This window comes from Cydia splendana, chromosome 20 (assembly GCF_910591565.1).
Source record: "Cydia splendana chromosome 20, ilCydSple1.2, whole genome shotgun sequence".
NCBI classification, from domain to species: domain Eukaryota; kingdom Metazoa; phylum Arthropoda; class Insecta; order Lepidoptera; family Tortricidae; genus Cydia; species Cydia splendana.
In genome coordinates, this window is record NC_085979.1 from 6,468,724 (window position 1) to 6,483,348 (window position 14,625).

A 14,625-nucleotide genomic window follows, 5' to 3' on the forward strand; every position below is an offset into this window, starting at 1 on the left:
GTATATTTCAGTTGTAATTTCAATGGGTCGTTATTAAAATAAATGATTGCTTTAATAAGATTTTTTGATGTAATTTGATTTTAAACTAGGTAGTCATTTCGTCAGATAAAAAACATCATACTTATTTATTATTTACCCACTCATGACAGTTAATGACATTACATACGCAATAGGAGTTTTTGAAAGTAACTGTCAACGAGCGTTTAACGTGAGTGTGTTTGCATTACATTGCGGGCTGAATTATTTTGTATGGACAAAATTATTGTTGCAACTTTAAGTAAATGTTATCTAATTACCTTTACTTTGTCCTATACTAACCACCGTTAAGAGATTCGCCCGTATTAGACTTACACACTGTATAAGTAAATATATTATACAAGAAGTGCTCGTTTAGAAAATGAGTTATGTACACTATGCGACTTTATGCTTCCAACAAACATAAATATTAATATTCATTGACAATACCTCCGAAACCACCGAAGAGACCCGGCGAGCCGCTCACCACTGCTGAAACATAATAATTTGTTTTATAATGGGGTAAAGTAGTTGTTTAGTTAATCGTGCTAATATTGGTACCCGAGCAAGCTCAGAGGGCCTACCGCGAACCACGTCCGAAGTGTTGCCTCTTTGTCGCACTTATAAATTCGTACGTAAGTGTGACAGGGAGGCAACACGTTAAACGTGGTTCGCGGTAGGCCCTCAGGACTCCAAAATTGAACCGCAAGGATAGTGAGTGGTTCGAAAAGTGGAGTCTTGAACGTTGCGAGGGTTTCAAGGCGCGAGAGTTAAATAACATAAATAATGAAAGTAATGAAACACATTTTCCAAGATGGCGTCGGTTCTTCTATGCCACAAACGTTAAATGGTGTGGATATGAAAAAGAGATAATCAATTAACATATGTGTACCAAATTTCAGGACTTGTCCTAGTCCGATTGTGCTAATTATTGCGACATCACTGGAACATTTAGTGATGTTACGTATATGAAGTTATTGTATTATTGTATACATTTTTTCACCTTATCGCAATGGATTAAGGTGAATATTTATGAACTCCACTGTACTACCCCTTTAGGGATATATGAAACGGGTTTCACAATGAAAAATAAAAGAACACCGGTCTGGCGTGAGCTAAATATAAAGAGCCAACGAGTTTTGTAACCTAACATACCTACTTAGATATACAGACATAACCTACATTACCTAAGACTATAGTCGGCGCAAACAAGATCACACTTTCAACAGTTATAAATTGACCCTTAACCAAAGAATATAATACTCACTCTTAACACATACTCTATCACATATGTCTACATATGTGTATCTACAGCACATTGTACAACCGCGCTTGTTTTATAAATGCGATAAACGTTCAACGCATGCGTCAACGGAATGTAGGAAGATGACAAATGCGCTTGCCGCTGCGACTGCGTTTACCGCGTAAAACAATGTATGCTTACCATGGTGCGTGCGGCAAACGCAATTGCGTCTAACGCTGCGTTTATCGCATTAAAGTCGCGCGCGGTTATTATAATTTTTTCATTTTCTTATTCACGTCCCAAAAAAATAACAGGTTTATAAATCAACAAACTAAAGTTGTAAATATTCATCCCATAATAAAACACCCACAAAAAAGGACGAATGTGGCTTTCCATCAGAGGAGGGTCCTTGTGCTTTATGTGCAATAAGGACCTCGCTATTAGAATTTATGTTGGAATTTCTGATAAAAAGGAGAGGTCCTTTTTATCAGAAATTCCAAGTGGAAAAATTACTGCCTTGGGTGAGACTTGAACTCACGGCCTCTGGATCGATAGGTACGATACTCCACTTTTAAATTTATTCTAAACTTAATGGCCTACCAAGCTATAGAAGTGCATGAGGATGCATTGCACTTGAGGCATAAGGACCTTTCTGTGATGGAAAGCCACAAATAGTCATCAGATCAAACTGGAATCCAATTTTAATTAAGTAACATCCTTTGAGAATTCATTATACAAACACTTTAATCAGATATCAACTGATCGAATTATGTAAAATATAATTTCAAGGTGAATTCGCCGAATGTTTTTGTTATTTAACCTACTGGTTGTTTATACACACTGGTAATGATGCCAGGGACCAGCTAATAAGAAATACGGTTAATCCCGAAAAATACTACCGACCCACATCATAATTATAGATGGCGGCACTTAGAGAGGTCGAATACAATAATCTATTGTTAGTTGTGCCATGTGTTTCCACAATTTTTTTATGTAACAACTATGACGACCGGTCTGGTCTAGTGGATAGTGACCCTGTCTGCTAAGCCGGTGGTCCTGGGTTCGAATCCCAGTAAGGGCATTTATTTGTGTGATGAACACTAATATTTGTTCCTGAGTCATGGCTGTTTTCTATGTATATAAGTATGTATTTATCTATACAAGTGTATATCGTCGCCTAGTAACCATAGTACAAGCTTTGCTTAGTTTGGGGCTAGGTTTGATCTGTGTAAGATGTCCCCTAATATTTATTTATATTTATTTATTTAACTATACCATAAACGTACCATGGTTTCGCAATAAAGAACTCTATTCTATTCTAATAAAAATCGGTTTGGTAGCTTAGGATACGTTGGTACATGCACATTACATTTCAATTAAACAAGTGATAGTTATAGGTAAGTTTAAAATGAACCCAATCACTATTTGTGATATAGGTACTGTTTACGCTTATACCTACTAGCTAATTTGTTTAATATCTTAGGGCCGATACAGCCGGACTGCAACCATACTGCAACTTAATTGCATGGGAACTGCACGCCGACTGCTTGCAACCTCGGCGTGCAGTTCCCATGCAATTAAGTTGCAGTAGGGTTGCAGTCCATCTGTAGCGATACTACCGACCCTTAACGTTCTTCGAGAAGTGAATATGTCGAAAATTCATACCTACAAAATGAGCTGTCTCATACATTTCGGCCAATAGTTAAGGATGACTCACGTTAGACCGGGCCGTGTCCGAGCCGGAGCTTCCGAAGCTTGGGAGCTTGGAAAGCACCACGTGATCACCGAGCAGCCGGCATAGAAATTGACATGTCGGACGCCTCGGTCCGGGCACTGGGCGGGTCTAGCGTGAGTCAACCTTTATTATTCTAAGATTTCGGGATTAGCAACATAGTTATCACAAAAGTTAACCTACATATTCACCCGCCAGAGAATGGTCACACTACAATTAGTGCTTGCAATCCGGATATCCGGATAACCGTTTTATCCGGATATCCGTCCAATATACTATTCGGATTTAGATGAGGTTGATATCCGGATAAAACGAATAATTCGAATACCTACCATTTATGACAAAAAATATCATTCCAAGAGTGTTTAAGTATTTCTCCTTGATTGCCGACTACTCCCTTATTTTTTTAAATATTTGGGAACAATCTTAGCAATCTAGCTCCGTAAAACGTACAAAGTACAGTAGAGTCCGGTTATAACGACGCCCAAGGGACCGCTGATATTACGTCGTACTAACCGGACGTCGCACTAAACGAACTGCCAATTTTAATTTTATTATAATCAAAATAATTACATAATTTAGTATTTATTAATACTTATGCGACAATCAAAGAAAAAAAAACATTTGCTTAAAATATTTATTTACGTTGGTATTACAACACGTTATCTAAATGGAGAGACTTGTGAGTGTTTAGAAGAAGCTACTTTTCAAGGTAGGCGTACTCACTCGTCATCCGCAAATTACTCGAATTCCGTAAAATAAAAAGTCGTAATTATTGGGGATCTAATCAAGATGACGTTGTTTTATCACACAGTTCCTATGGCCACCTCCTGTGTCCATCATCAGATTTGCTCGAATGTACCTACCAAAATATTGCATTGTCACCCATCTTACATAATTATGTAGGTGAAGTTTAAGCTCAATTGAATAATGGGAATTGGGTTCTATTTAGTTTGCAAGATTTCGAAAAACCACGGGACTATTTCATCTTGCTGCGTATAGGCAAAGGGGGGACGGGAGTTGGGTGCGCGGGACGGAGTAAGCTTCTTACCAACAATTTATTTGTAAAAATTACGTCGCTCGTCGTTGTAACCGGACTTGACGGACGGATTTTGAGTCAATTTCCGTCGTTAAAAGCGATCGGTCGTTATAAGCGGAGTCGTAATAAACGGTTGTACTTTCATAGTAGCTCATACTAAAACCAAACAAGTGCCTATACTTACGTCGCTATAAGCGGTTGGTTGTTATATGCGAAGTCGTACTAACCGGATTCTACTGTAACTTTGAATATACTTGTACCGTGTTCCTGTCAAACGCGCTGCGATAACGTGCGAACAGGACTAAAATGGGTCCAACGGAGGAGAACTTTGGTTGATATACTTGATATTGAACTCCCGAACGAGATGCAGTAGCTGTTTAGTAGATATGATATAATAGTTTTAGCATTCTGCATTTGAATAAATCTGTAATGAAAACCTAGATTGACCTTAAATGCAATGTAATATCTCAACAAGAAGAGACTGTCTCAACAGTTAAAAGACGTATTCGATTCTCAAATATCATCAAAACCACGGCCAGTACCATATTTCAATAACGCGCCAATTTCTTAACTGAAGAAGAGTTTGACTAGAATTATAATTCATGGTTGTAAAATTTACATGAAATAAAATATAAATATCTTATGATAATCTGAAGTCACATAAAAAAATAATTTCTTAGCGCAGGCTGCCAATATTAAGCGGAGGGTTGAAGTATCTCCATAAACTATAAATTGTTACAATAGTTTTAGTCAGCCGTTTGTGTTTGCAAAATTGAAGCAAATAATACCGTTATCATAAATAAAATTTGCCGAAGGTTGTTTGTCACAGTTAAGCTTCAGCGAAAAAAAATTCCAAGTGAAATTCGAGCAATAAAATTTCGACGAAAAGGTAGAATTCCTAAAAACACTTGCTGTTATGCAACCTTTTATACGTAAAATTTGATTCTATTACACTTTTTATAAAGTTCATGTGAGTTTTGTTAAATAAAAAGCAAGTATTCGAATTATCCGTTTTATTCGGATATCCGGATAGTAAAATAATAAATATTCGAAATATCCGGATACAAAAAATGGGCGGATATTGCAAACCCTAACTACAATATCATCCCGTGTTTATAAATCTACTGACAAAAAGTATAAAAACAAACATAGATACACACTTTTTTCTAATAAGACCTTCTCGTATATAGCTAACATAGACTAAAATCATAATTTAACTCTTCTTTGCCGCGTTAGATAAAAACAGACGCCTTCTTCTATTCTATGTATACGAAGTCCTTATTATTGACTAGTCTGTAACGAGCCAAGCTGACCTTACAACAAGCAACTGCAGCAAGGCAAGGTTCACTGGTCTTCCGTTTCATCTAACGTTGTATGTGTGTTTGGATGAAAACTAGTCTTTTTAGGGTTCCACTTAGCAATGTGCAACTTGCAAAACATTCTCATGATTCCCGAAATTTCTAGAAACTTTCATGAGATTTTTTATGCAAGTTTCCAATTAGAAACCTCCCATTCAGATTAGGGATTATTATTCTTACTCAATGTTGGCGACTGTCAGAGCATACAGACGTCATACTGAGTTACATTCGCATTAATAACATTAGTTGGGATATTTGGTTATGCATTGCATAAAACCTGATTTCTAGTCCGTGTGATGTTTTTTGACCCCATGATCTCATACCTCAGACAATCTTCAAACACTAATTACTTACTAGCTTCTGCCCGCAACTTCGTCTGCGTGGAATAATGATGACGATTGATAAAAATCTATCCTAGATCAATCAAAAAATCTATCTTGGAGTTCAAACTATATCCATACCAAATTTCATCTAAATCGCTTCAGCGGTTTAAGCGTGAAGAGGTAACAGACAGACATACACACTTACCGACAGACTTACTATAGCATTTATAATATTATAGATTGTAAGTATATTTAAGGAGCTAGCGAAGCGTCTATCTGATGTTACGGGTGACCAGAGGGCTGATTACTTCCTTGCCCAGCGAATTGGCATCGCCATTCAGCGCGGCAATGCCACCAGCCTTCTGGGCACCCTACCATCCGGCGCCCAGCTAGCTCCCATTTTTTACTTGTAAATATGTGTATGTAATATATAGTTGTAAGAGTCTAGTTTTAATGTTTAGATTATTTATTTATTGTGAAGAAAGTTAATACAGTTGTAAATTATAATTATTCTATATTATTAATAGGCATTTTAAAAGTAAATCTTACCGACAGCGCAAAGCGCCACACACAAAACTATTTTCATCTCGTAATAAAATAAACACTATAAAATAAAGTTCCACACGGGCCTTGTACCACAAAGCCGGCACTCACGCAACTGGGCTTATCCCCACTACATTATGTATATTTATATAGGCTAAGCCTCACAAAAGTTCACATATAAAAATGTTATACTATTTTCTGCGGTCACATCCAGTTTAAGAACTAGTTTATCTCTTGTTTTAGACTTTTTAAGTACCTACAGGTGCATTCAGGTAACTTCGACGGCGGGATAATTTTGAAAATGGCTGATCAATATCTATAAAACCATTTCCCTCATAATTTAGCAATACTACAGTAGAAAGTACTTCTATAACTTGGCAAGCCATTTTCGTCAGTGGAAGGCGGGAAATTTTTAAAAACGTAGCGCGAAGGTTCGTCCTAGATAATTTGAAATTCGCGCTTTTTTCTACTGACAGCCAGTGGGTTTGCCAGCGTCACAGAATAACTAATAGTACTACCGGCAGCGTATAGTTTAGTAGATATTTAAATAATTAATAGAATCATCAGGCATCACTTTGCGAAAATCCATATTAATTAAAAGAAAAATATTACTTTGCTAATCCGCGAAATAATAACGTGCTAATCCGTTATACTTTCTTGCGTATTTTTACATAAGTACTTAATCATTTACTGTCAGATTGTGCATGCCAGTTTACAGATTTTTCAATATTAATTAATGCTCCCATCCCCTCGAAAATCGCTTTCACGTAAAAAAATCGCATCGAAATCGGTCCATCCGTTTGACAGTTACGATGCCACAGACAGATATTGGCATCAAACGTACACCCCTATTTTTTGCGTCGGAGGTTAAAAAAACAGAAATTATCCCTCTCAACAGTGACTCGCCTCTTTTATTTTTTAGGATCATCTGGATACTTACAGCATTGTTTGGCCGGGTCGACTATGATTGGATATGGAACTAGAACATGTTGTTTGTTTCCTCTTGATAGAGATAGAGTAGGATAGGATGTAGGCCAATCCAGACGGGACAATTTTTCGCCAATCTGATTAAATTGTCCGATTAAATCAGGCAGTGCGGACGCAAACGCCAATTTCGCTCCCTCCTGATTTCGACCGCCGATTATGACCGATATTACCGATAAAATTGATGTGAAGATGCAAGAATACCAATTTTTGACTAAAGTATTCGCGTTTGGGGTTTTTTTTATAATTTAGAGCGCTCATAATAGCACCATAAAACTAAAAATTGATGTTTAAATTGGAGATTGACGCCAATTTCCTTTCTGTCATCCCGTCTGGACTCCCCTTTATGATCGCTTGTTCGGTTTCCTCTTGTGCAGCACGGCGGCGGTGCAGTGGCACGCGGGCGCTACCAGTAGCTCTACGTTCCGAGTCTCGATACGATACGCTACCAGCTCCTCTAACACGTCCTGTAACATAAAAACACAGCTATAACCGCGAAAATAGATGAATTTGAGCAACTATCTCACTCACTCTAGAATTACGTTACGCCTTCATACAGAGGGCCTACCGCGAACCACGGTCGACGTGTTGCCTCCCTGTCACACTTACGTTCGAGTTTACAAGTGCGCCACAGAGGCAACAAGTCGAATGTGGTTCGCGGTAGGCCCTCCCATCATGGACGGAAGACCAGCGCTAGCCTAGCCAGCTAGCATCAAGCTGAGTCGGGACCATTTCGTGGCTTTTATGTTAAATTATGTTACGTCTTGTTTTCTTTTTTTATTTTGCCTCGAATAAAGGATGACTCACGCTCGACCGGGCCGGGGCCGGGCCGGAGCTTCCGGCGTTTCGTTTTCTATGGAAAGCACCAGGTGATCACTGATTAAAATGACATGTCGGACGCCTCGGCCCGGTCTAGCGTGAGTCATCCTTTAAACGCTCTCTCTATTCTATTATCTATTAATGTATTGAACCCATAGTCTAATAAAACATGGTCTTCTATTCCCAGAGTGACACAGGCCTACGTCACAATAACATGGCCGCTATATATAGCGCTATCGCATATTATCATATAGCGCTGTCGCATGATGACGTAGGCTTGTGTCAGTTAGGTGACCTAGAAAAGACAGGAATGGAGTACCAGGCGGAGTATATTATTATACCATGTATTGAACCCTACTATTTCGCTGATGGCTTGTCGGACCAGCTCCGTGAACTCGGGCAGCCTGGCGGCCAGCATCTGGCCCGTGCTCTCGTTCATCGTGCACATTGTCAATAAATCTGAAAAATAAAATCATTTTAATTTTAATTTTAGACTTATTTTTAATCTGAATTTAATCAATGATATGCTAAATCAAATCAAATCAATTAAATTTTAATGTCTAGATTTAATCGTTTTAGTTTTATCTAATTTTATTATAATATTGCGTATTTGACATCTAGCGTCATGTAGCGGAATTGATCAGCACTGTTAGTTGACAATAGATGTCGCGGCGAACGAAAACTCTAATGCTCAACAATTTTCAGCTAATATTATAACCGGATTAACTTGAAGTCTATTTTCAACCCCTTCTGCACATAATATTAGTTGTAAATTGTTTTAGTAGTACATTTTTCGTCAGTTGTGACTACACTTGTGACATCTGGTGTCAAGTAGGGGTACTGATAGTTCCACTACTTGACGTTAGATGTCGACTACGAAATAACGCGCGTTTTGGTAAGAAAACTGATGTATGGAGTTACCCACTCTTTACTTATATTACTCTATGGACCTTATTGTAAAATTCTAACAATATTTGTACAGTGTCAGTGCTTCTGGTCAAACTTGTCGAGCCGAGATTTTTCCTTATTTGTCCTGATATCGTAATATGTAGGTACACCGTGACGAGTGCGGACGGTCAATTTGTTTTCCTCTTATTATATTATTATTGCATATCTAAGATAGAGATCAACTCAAGGACGTGCGAAGAAAAACATTATATTTGATATATTATACTTGAGGTCCCTTTTTTGACATAAAGTTTTAAGTCATAATGTAATGTTTGTCATATTATCCTATTATTTATTTATTAGTCCTAAAACTGAAACCGTTAACTATTCAGCGGGCTCGGCACAGTTCCATTTTTATCGACTATCACTATGCGCGTCCCTTTCGCAATTACATACTTGTTGACCGGAGCGTAGCGAAGGTCTACGTTTCGACTGGAGCATTTTGCTTTTGTATGTCCGGATGTTCTCCTCTACAGGTCGTAATTCTTAACCGAATCTCGTGAAATTTTGTGACTGGATTCTATGTCTAAATAAAATTTTTTTGTCCGTCCGGTTTTTTGATTTTTTTTTAAATGGCGGAGTTGTGATAGCTCGCGCCTAAACAAATAGTGGTATCGGTACCATACGAGTGTTTTCTTTTTGAGATATGTTTATAGATTAAATGGCCAAAAATTCAGAAAATTTATTTCGCTGGTTTCGAAGGTATGGAGATATTTAATTTTAACTAATTTTAATTTGAGAAGGAGTAGCTAAATTTCGTCAACCCATCTAAGAACTATTTGGCTCAGTTTGTAAACGTTCGCTTTTTCTGTTTGCACAGAGGGTCTGGGTTCGATCCTCAGTAATTGTATGTATTGGGATATTATTATAACTTTTTGTATTTTTTAAATTGTATGTATGTGTACATTTCGTATTGTTTTTTTTTTTAATTTACTATATTTAAAGCTCTTATAGTACCATGTTATTTAAAGCTCTGCTCGCGAGGTCTACAGCTCACAGAGCCACTAGTTAGGACGTGACAGGCATGGTGACAAGGGATAAAAACGCGACCGTGCTAAGCCGCCAGGATAAGGTTATCCTATAGATAGGTTACGTTAGGTTAGATTTGTTTTATGGCAATCCTAAAAAGTTAACGTTTCTGAACCAAACAAATTATGAATAACGAAAATACGGACAAACAATACTTACCAGGACTAGGACTTAAAACTTTTTGGGAAACAATAGAGACCCATTCACGATAAACTCAAAAACTACTGAACGGATTTTCATGCGGTTTTCACCTATCAATAAAATGATTTTTGAGGTAGGTTTAGGTGTATAGTTTGTTAACCCGTGCGAAGCCGGGGCGGGTCGGTATAACTAATGAAAATTGGTATGTACTACAGTAGACATCAACGCGCGACTATGGTTTCCTGAGATTGTTGCCCATGGGCCCGCGGCAGCACGTGATTGGTCAATTTTTATAGTTGACTACAGCGTATCGAAATGAATATTATAGTTGAGTTGGGAGCCAATACATGAAAAGTACGCAAGTATAGTTTGGTGTACGAAATATTAATTCAACCATTACAGTCGACGAGTAGAAAAAATAACATACTTACTCTGGCTTCTCTGTGGTTTACAGCGGTAGAACAGCCGCTAAATGAATAAGCCTTTAGCCTAAACCACAGAATAAATAATAGTACCTACTACCGTACAGAAAGGACACTTCCCACAAAACCGAAGTATGACAGCGATTCAGGGACGAATCGTGCTGTGCCTTTCTAATGTGTGGCACTATCCCTTTCGGCTATTTAGGGTTGTCAAAATTCAAGTGATCATCTTATCTGTGGTCGTGCACGCAAAGGGACGTCAAGTGGTGCCAAGCCTAATAATTGCTCAGAGCAATGCTGAGCCGAACGGAGCCGAGCTTGCCCGAAGTGTCTCCCTACTGTCTAAACTTACTTTTCTCCAAATATAGGACGCCAATGACATGATGGTTTCCGTCGATACGACACACTGTATCCTCAGTTTGATGCGAGAAACCCTGCAATTAGATAAATTAGAATATACATGTGTTTTTGACCCTAAGCCATATTTCACGAGACGAATTTATAAGTCAGCTGAAACAAGCTGAACTGAATACTGAATAACTTTTACTGTGGGAGCTTTTCCTTTTTGAACAAATTGAAAAACTGAAAGTGCCCCGAAACCGCCTATCGATACAAACGTAGTCCCCATTTTACGCTCTGGATATTAACATAATTGAAAATGTTTAGACACAATTTGATGTTAATTAGTATATCATCCACATCTAAGTATTATCTTTATAAAGAGCTTCTAAAAATTTGTATTTTTCGCTTACTCTTATTAATAATTAAAAATACGAAAAATCTAACGAGAGGGCATAGCTGTTTTCAAAATACATCGAAATGTGTTATGTAAAAATATTTAAGTACCATAATGTTAATATGGCATATTACTGCCAGTATGGAGAATCGTCCGCTTCTCACGCTAGCCGAGGCGTCCGACACTTCGTTGCCTATGATCTTTCTTTCTACAGCAAACGAAGAGTCGGACGCCTCGGCCCGGACCCGGTCCGTTCTAGCGTGAGTCATCCTTCATTTGTGCTACATTTTAAAAGCTAATAAGATACGATGCAGAATACATTACCTCTGGCATATGTTTTTGTCTTAGTCGCATCATATTTTTTAAGTCAGACATTTTTCTGTAGGTAGTTATTATTCTAAAGACTGAGTACCTAATTAAACTACAGGTACCTAGTTACAAAAATATATATATCAAATTATCAAAAATAAGAAAGGAAATATATCTAAAACTAAATAAATGATATTAAACAATTCTGACAAATATTTCACTGTGGCTACGGTTTCCTAAAGCCATTTTACACTGCATGAGATATCGTATTGCTTAACATTGCCTCACGGGTGCAACTTTGCCTATCTTGAAATGGTTTTCCCTGCTGTCTATATAGATTCCTAAGACAAAGGCGAATCACTTGTTAGGTTGGTTGGTGGTTGGTGCATATCTAACGTGAGATTTTTAACTAAATTAAACAAACAATGTCGTGTTCTACGAGTATACTTACCTTACCTAAAGGGGCCCACTGATTAACAGTCCGCCGGACGGTATCGGTTAGAACAAAATTTTGACAGTTCCGAACAACTGACAGGCCGATACCGTCCGGCGGACTGTTAATCAGTGGGCCCCTTAAGAGCGCTCTTACAAGAAAAGTCGAAATAATGCAAAATTGATGATACTAGTCGACGAAATTCAGGACTTTGCGCTCATTATTAGAAACAATGAGTACTTGTTCCAGTAAAAGCGTCTTCTTATCTTTATAAATATCGTTGTAAATATTAGAAAAAGGACTTATTAAATTAGTAATGATTTTTTTTCTGATGGTCGTTTCCGAAAAACCCCGTGAAGCACTGAATGGCGAGCTCTTATTTGGAAATGTTGAGAATTTTACTCTGCTAAACCTGGCTATTTTGTATTACTAATACCCTGTACTTTAGGCATATCAAACTATATTTTTCCTACATACCTTTGAGAAAGAGAAAATCAAAGTAAAACGAACTCGATTTTCTCTCCGAAACAAGTGTCAATTCCTACGAAAATCTACTTAATATCGAAGTCATTTTCATACTCAAGCAATCTGCAACGTTTGCTTATACTGTTGGTATACATTAGTGTTTATGAAATTCTACTATAATTTTTTGGCAATTTTTTGAAAACTACTCTATATTACCGATGACGCGCGCTGCGCCAGCTCAGTGCCGCGGCAGAGCTTGTAGAGGCAGGACGTGTGTCGGTCGGCTCCGCACATTTTCAACGGCGACGACGAGGTTTTTTATCATTGTGTGCGGCGGGCGCCGTGTAAAACGCTATACTGTGTGCGTGTAAACCGCAACGAGAGACTTTGATCCTAGCACTGTTTTCATAGTATTATAATTTATAATGGTACAGTTTAATAAACTACCGGACAGGATTAAAAATATTTGAAACGACCTGACATTCTATATGTATTTATTTGACTCAAGATAGTACTCAGGGTCTGATGATGGAGCCGGAAGGTGATCACCGGTACCAATCAACCATGCAACTAAACCACTTCGTGTTTAGGCTCGTTTTATTCATCTCAACAAGATCTTTGACACAAGATAGTACTCAGGGTCTGATGATGGAGCCGGAAGGTGGTCACCGGTACCAATCAACCATGCAACTAAACCACTTCGTGTTTGGGCTCGTTTGATTCGGCTCAACAAGATCTTTGACTTAAGATAGTACTCAGGGTTTGATGATGGAGCCGGAAGGTGGTCACCAGTACCAATCAACAATGCAACTAAACCACTTCGTGTTTAGGCTCGTTTTATTCGTCTCAACAAGATCTTTGACTTAAGATAGTACTCAGGGTCTGATGATGGAGCCGGAAGGTGGTCACCGGTACCAATCAACCATGCAACTAAACCACTTCGTGTTTAGGCTCGTTTTATTCATCTCAACAAGATCTTTGACACAAGATAGTACTCAGGGTCTGATGATGGAGCCGGAAGGTGGTCACCGGTACCAATCAACCATGCAACTAAACCACTTCGTGTTTGGGCTCGTTTGATTCGGCTCAACAAGATCTTTGACTTAAGATAGTACTCAGGGTCTGATGATGGAGCCGGAAGGTGGTCACCAGTACCAATCAACAATGCAACTAAACCACTTCGTGTTTAGGCTCGTTTTATTCGTCTCAACAAGATCTTTGACTTAAGATAGTACTCAGGGTCTGATGATGGAGCCGGAAGGTGGTCACCGGTACCAACCAACCATGCAACTAAACCACTTCGTGTTTAGGCTCGTTTGATTCGTCTCAACAAGACCTTGGACACAAGATAGTACTCAGGATCTGATGATGGAGCTGGAAGGTGGCCACGGGTACCAGTCTACCATGTAACTGAACCACTTCGTGTTTGGGCTCGTTTGATTTGTCGCAACAAGATCTTTGACACAAGGTAGTACTGAAGGTCTGATGATGGATCCGGAAGGTGGTGACCGGTACCAATCAACCATGCAACTAAACCACTTCGTGTTTGGCTTCGTTCGATTCGTCGCAACAAGATCTTTGACACAAGTTAGTACTCAGGGTCTGATGATGGAGCTGGACTGTGGCCACGGGTACCAGTCTACCATGTAACTGAACCACTTCGTGTTTGGGCTCGTTTGATTCGTCGCAATAAGATGTTTGACACAAGATACTACTCAGGGTCTGATGATGGAGCTGATGATGATAGACAGGTACCCGTCGCCACCTTCGCGCTCCATCATCAGACCCTGAGTACTACCTTGTGTCAAAGATCTTGTTGAGATGAATAAAACGTGCCTAAACACGAAGTGGTTTAGTTGCATGGTTGATTGGTACCGGTGACCACCTTCCGGCTCCAACATCAGACCCTGAGTACTATCTTGTGTCAAAGATCTTGTTGAAACGAATAAAACGAGCCTAAACACGAAGTGGTTTAGTTGCATGGTTGATTGGTACCGGTGACCACCTTCCAGCTCCATCATCAGACTCTGAGTATCACCTAGTGTCAAAGATCTTGTTGAGACGAATCAAACGATCCTAAACACGA

General features: G+C 38.7%; 1 protein-coding gene across 1 annotated transcript in view; it reads right to left on the bottom strand.

Annotated features, from left to right (window-relative positions):
* Nucleotides 1-10,989, bottom strand: part of LOC134800732 (counting factor associated protein D-like) — a 33,699-nt gene extending 22,710 nt beyond the window's left edge. The window contains exons 1-3 of the mRNA XM_063773258.1: nt 10,949-10,989; nt 8,415-8,515; nt 466-507 (exon numbers count right to left, since the gene is read on the bottom strand). The gene's annotated coding sequence lies outside the window, so the exon portion shown is untranslated. The remainder of the gene's footprint in view (nt 1-465; nt 508-8,414; nt 8,516-10,948) is intronic.
* Nucleotides 10,990-14,625: the final 3,636 nt, after the last annotated feature.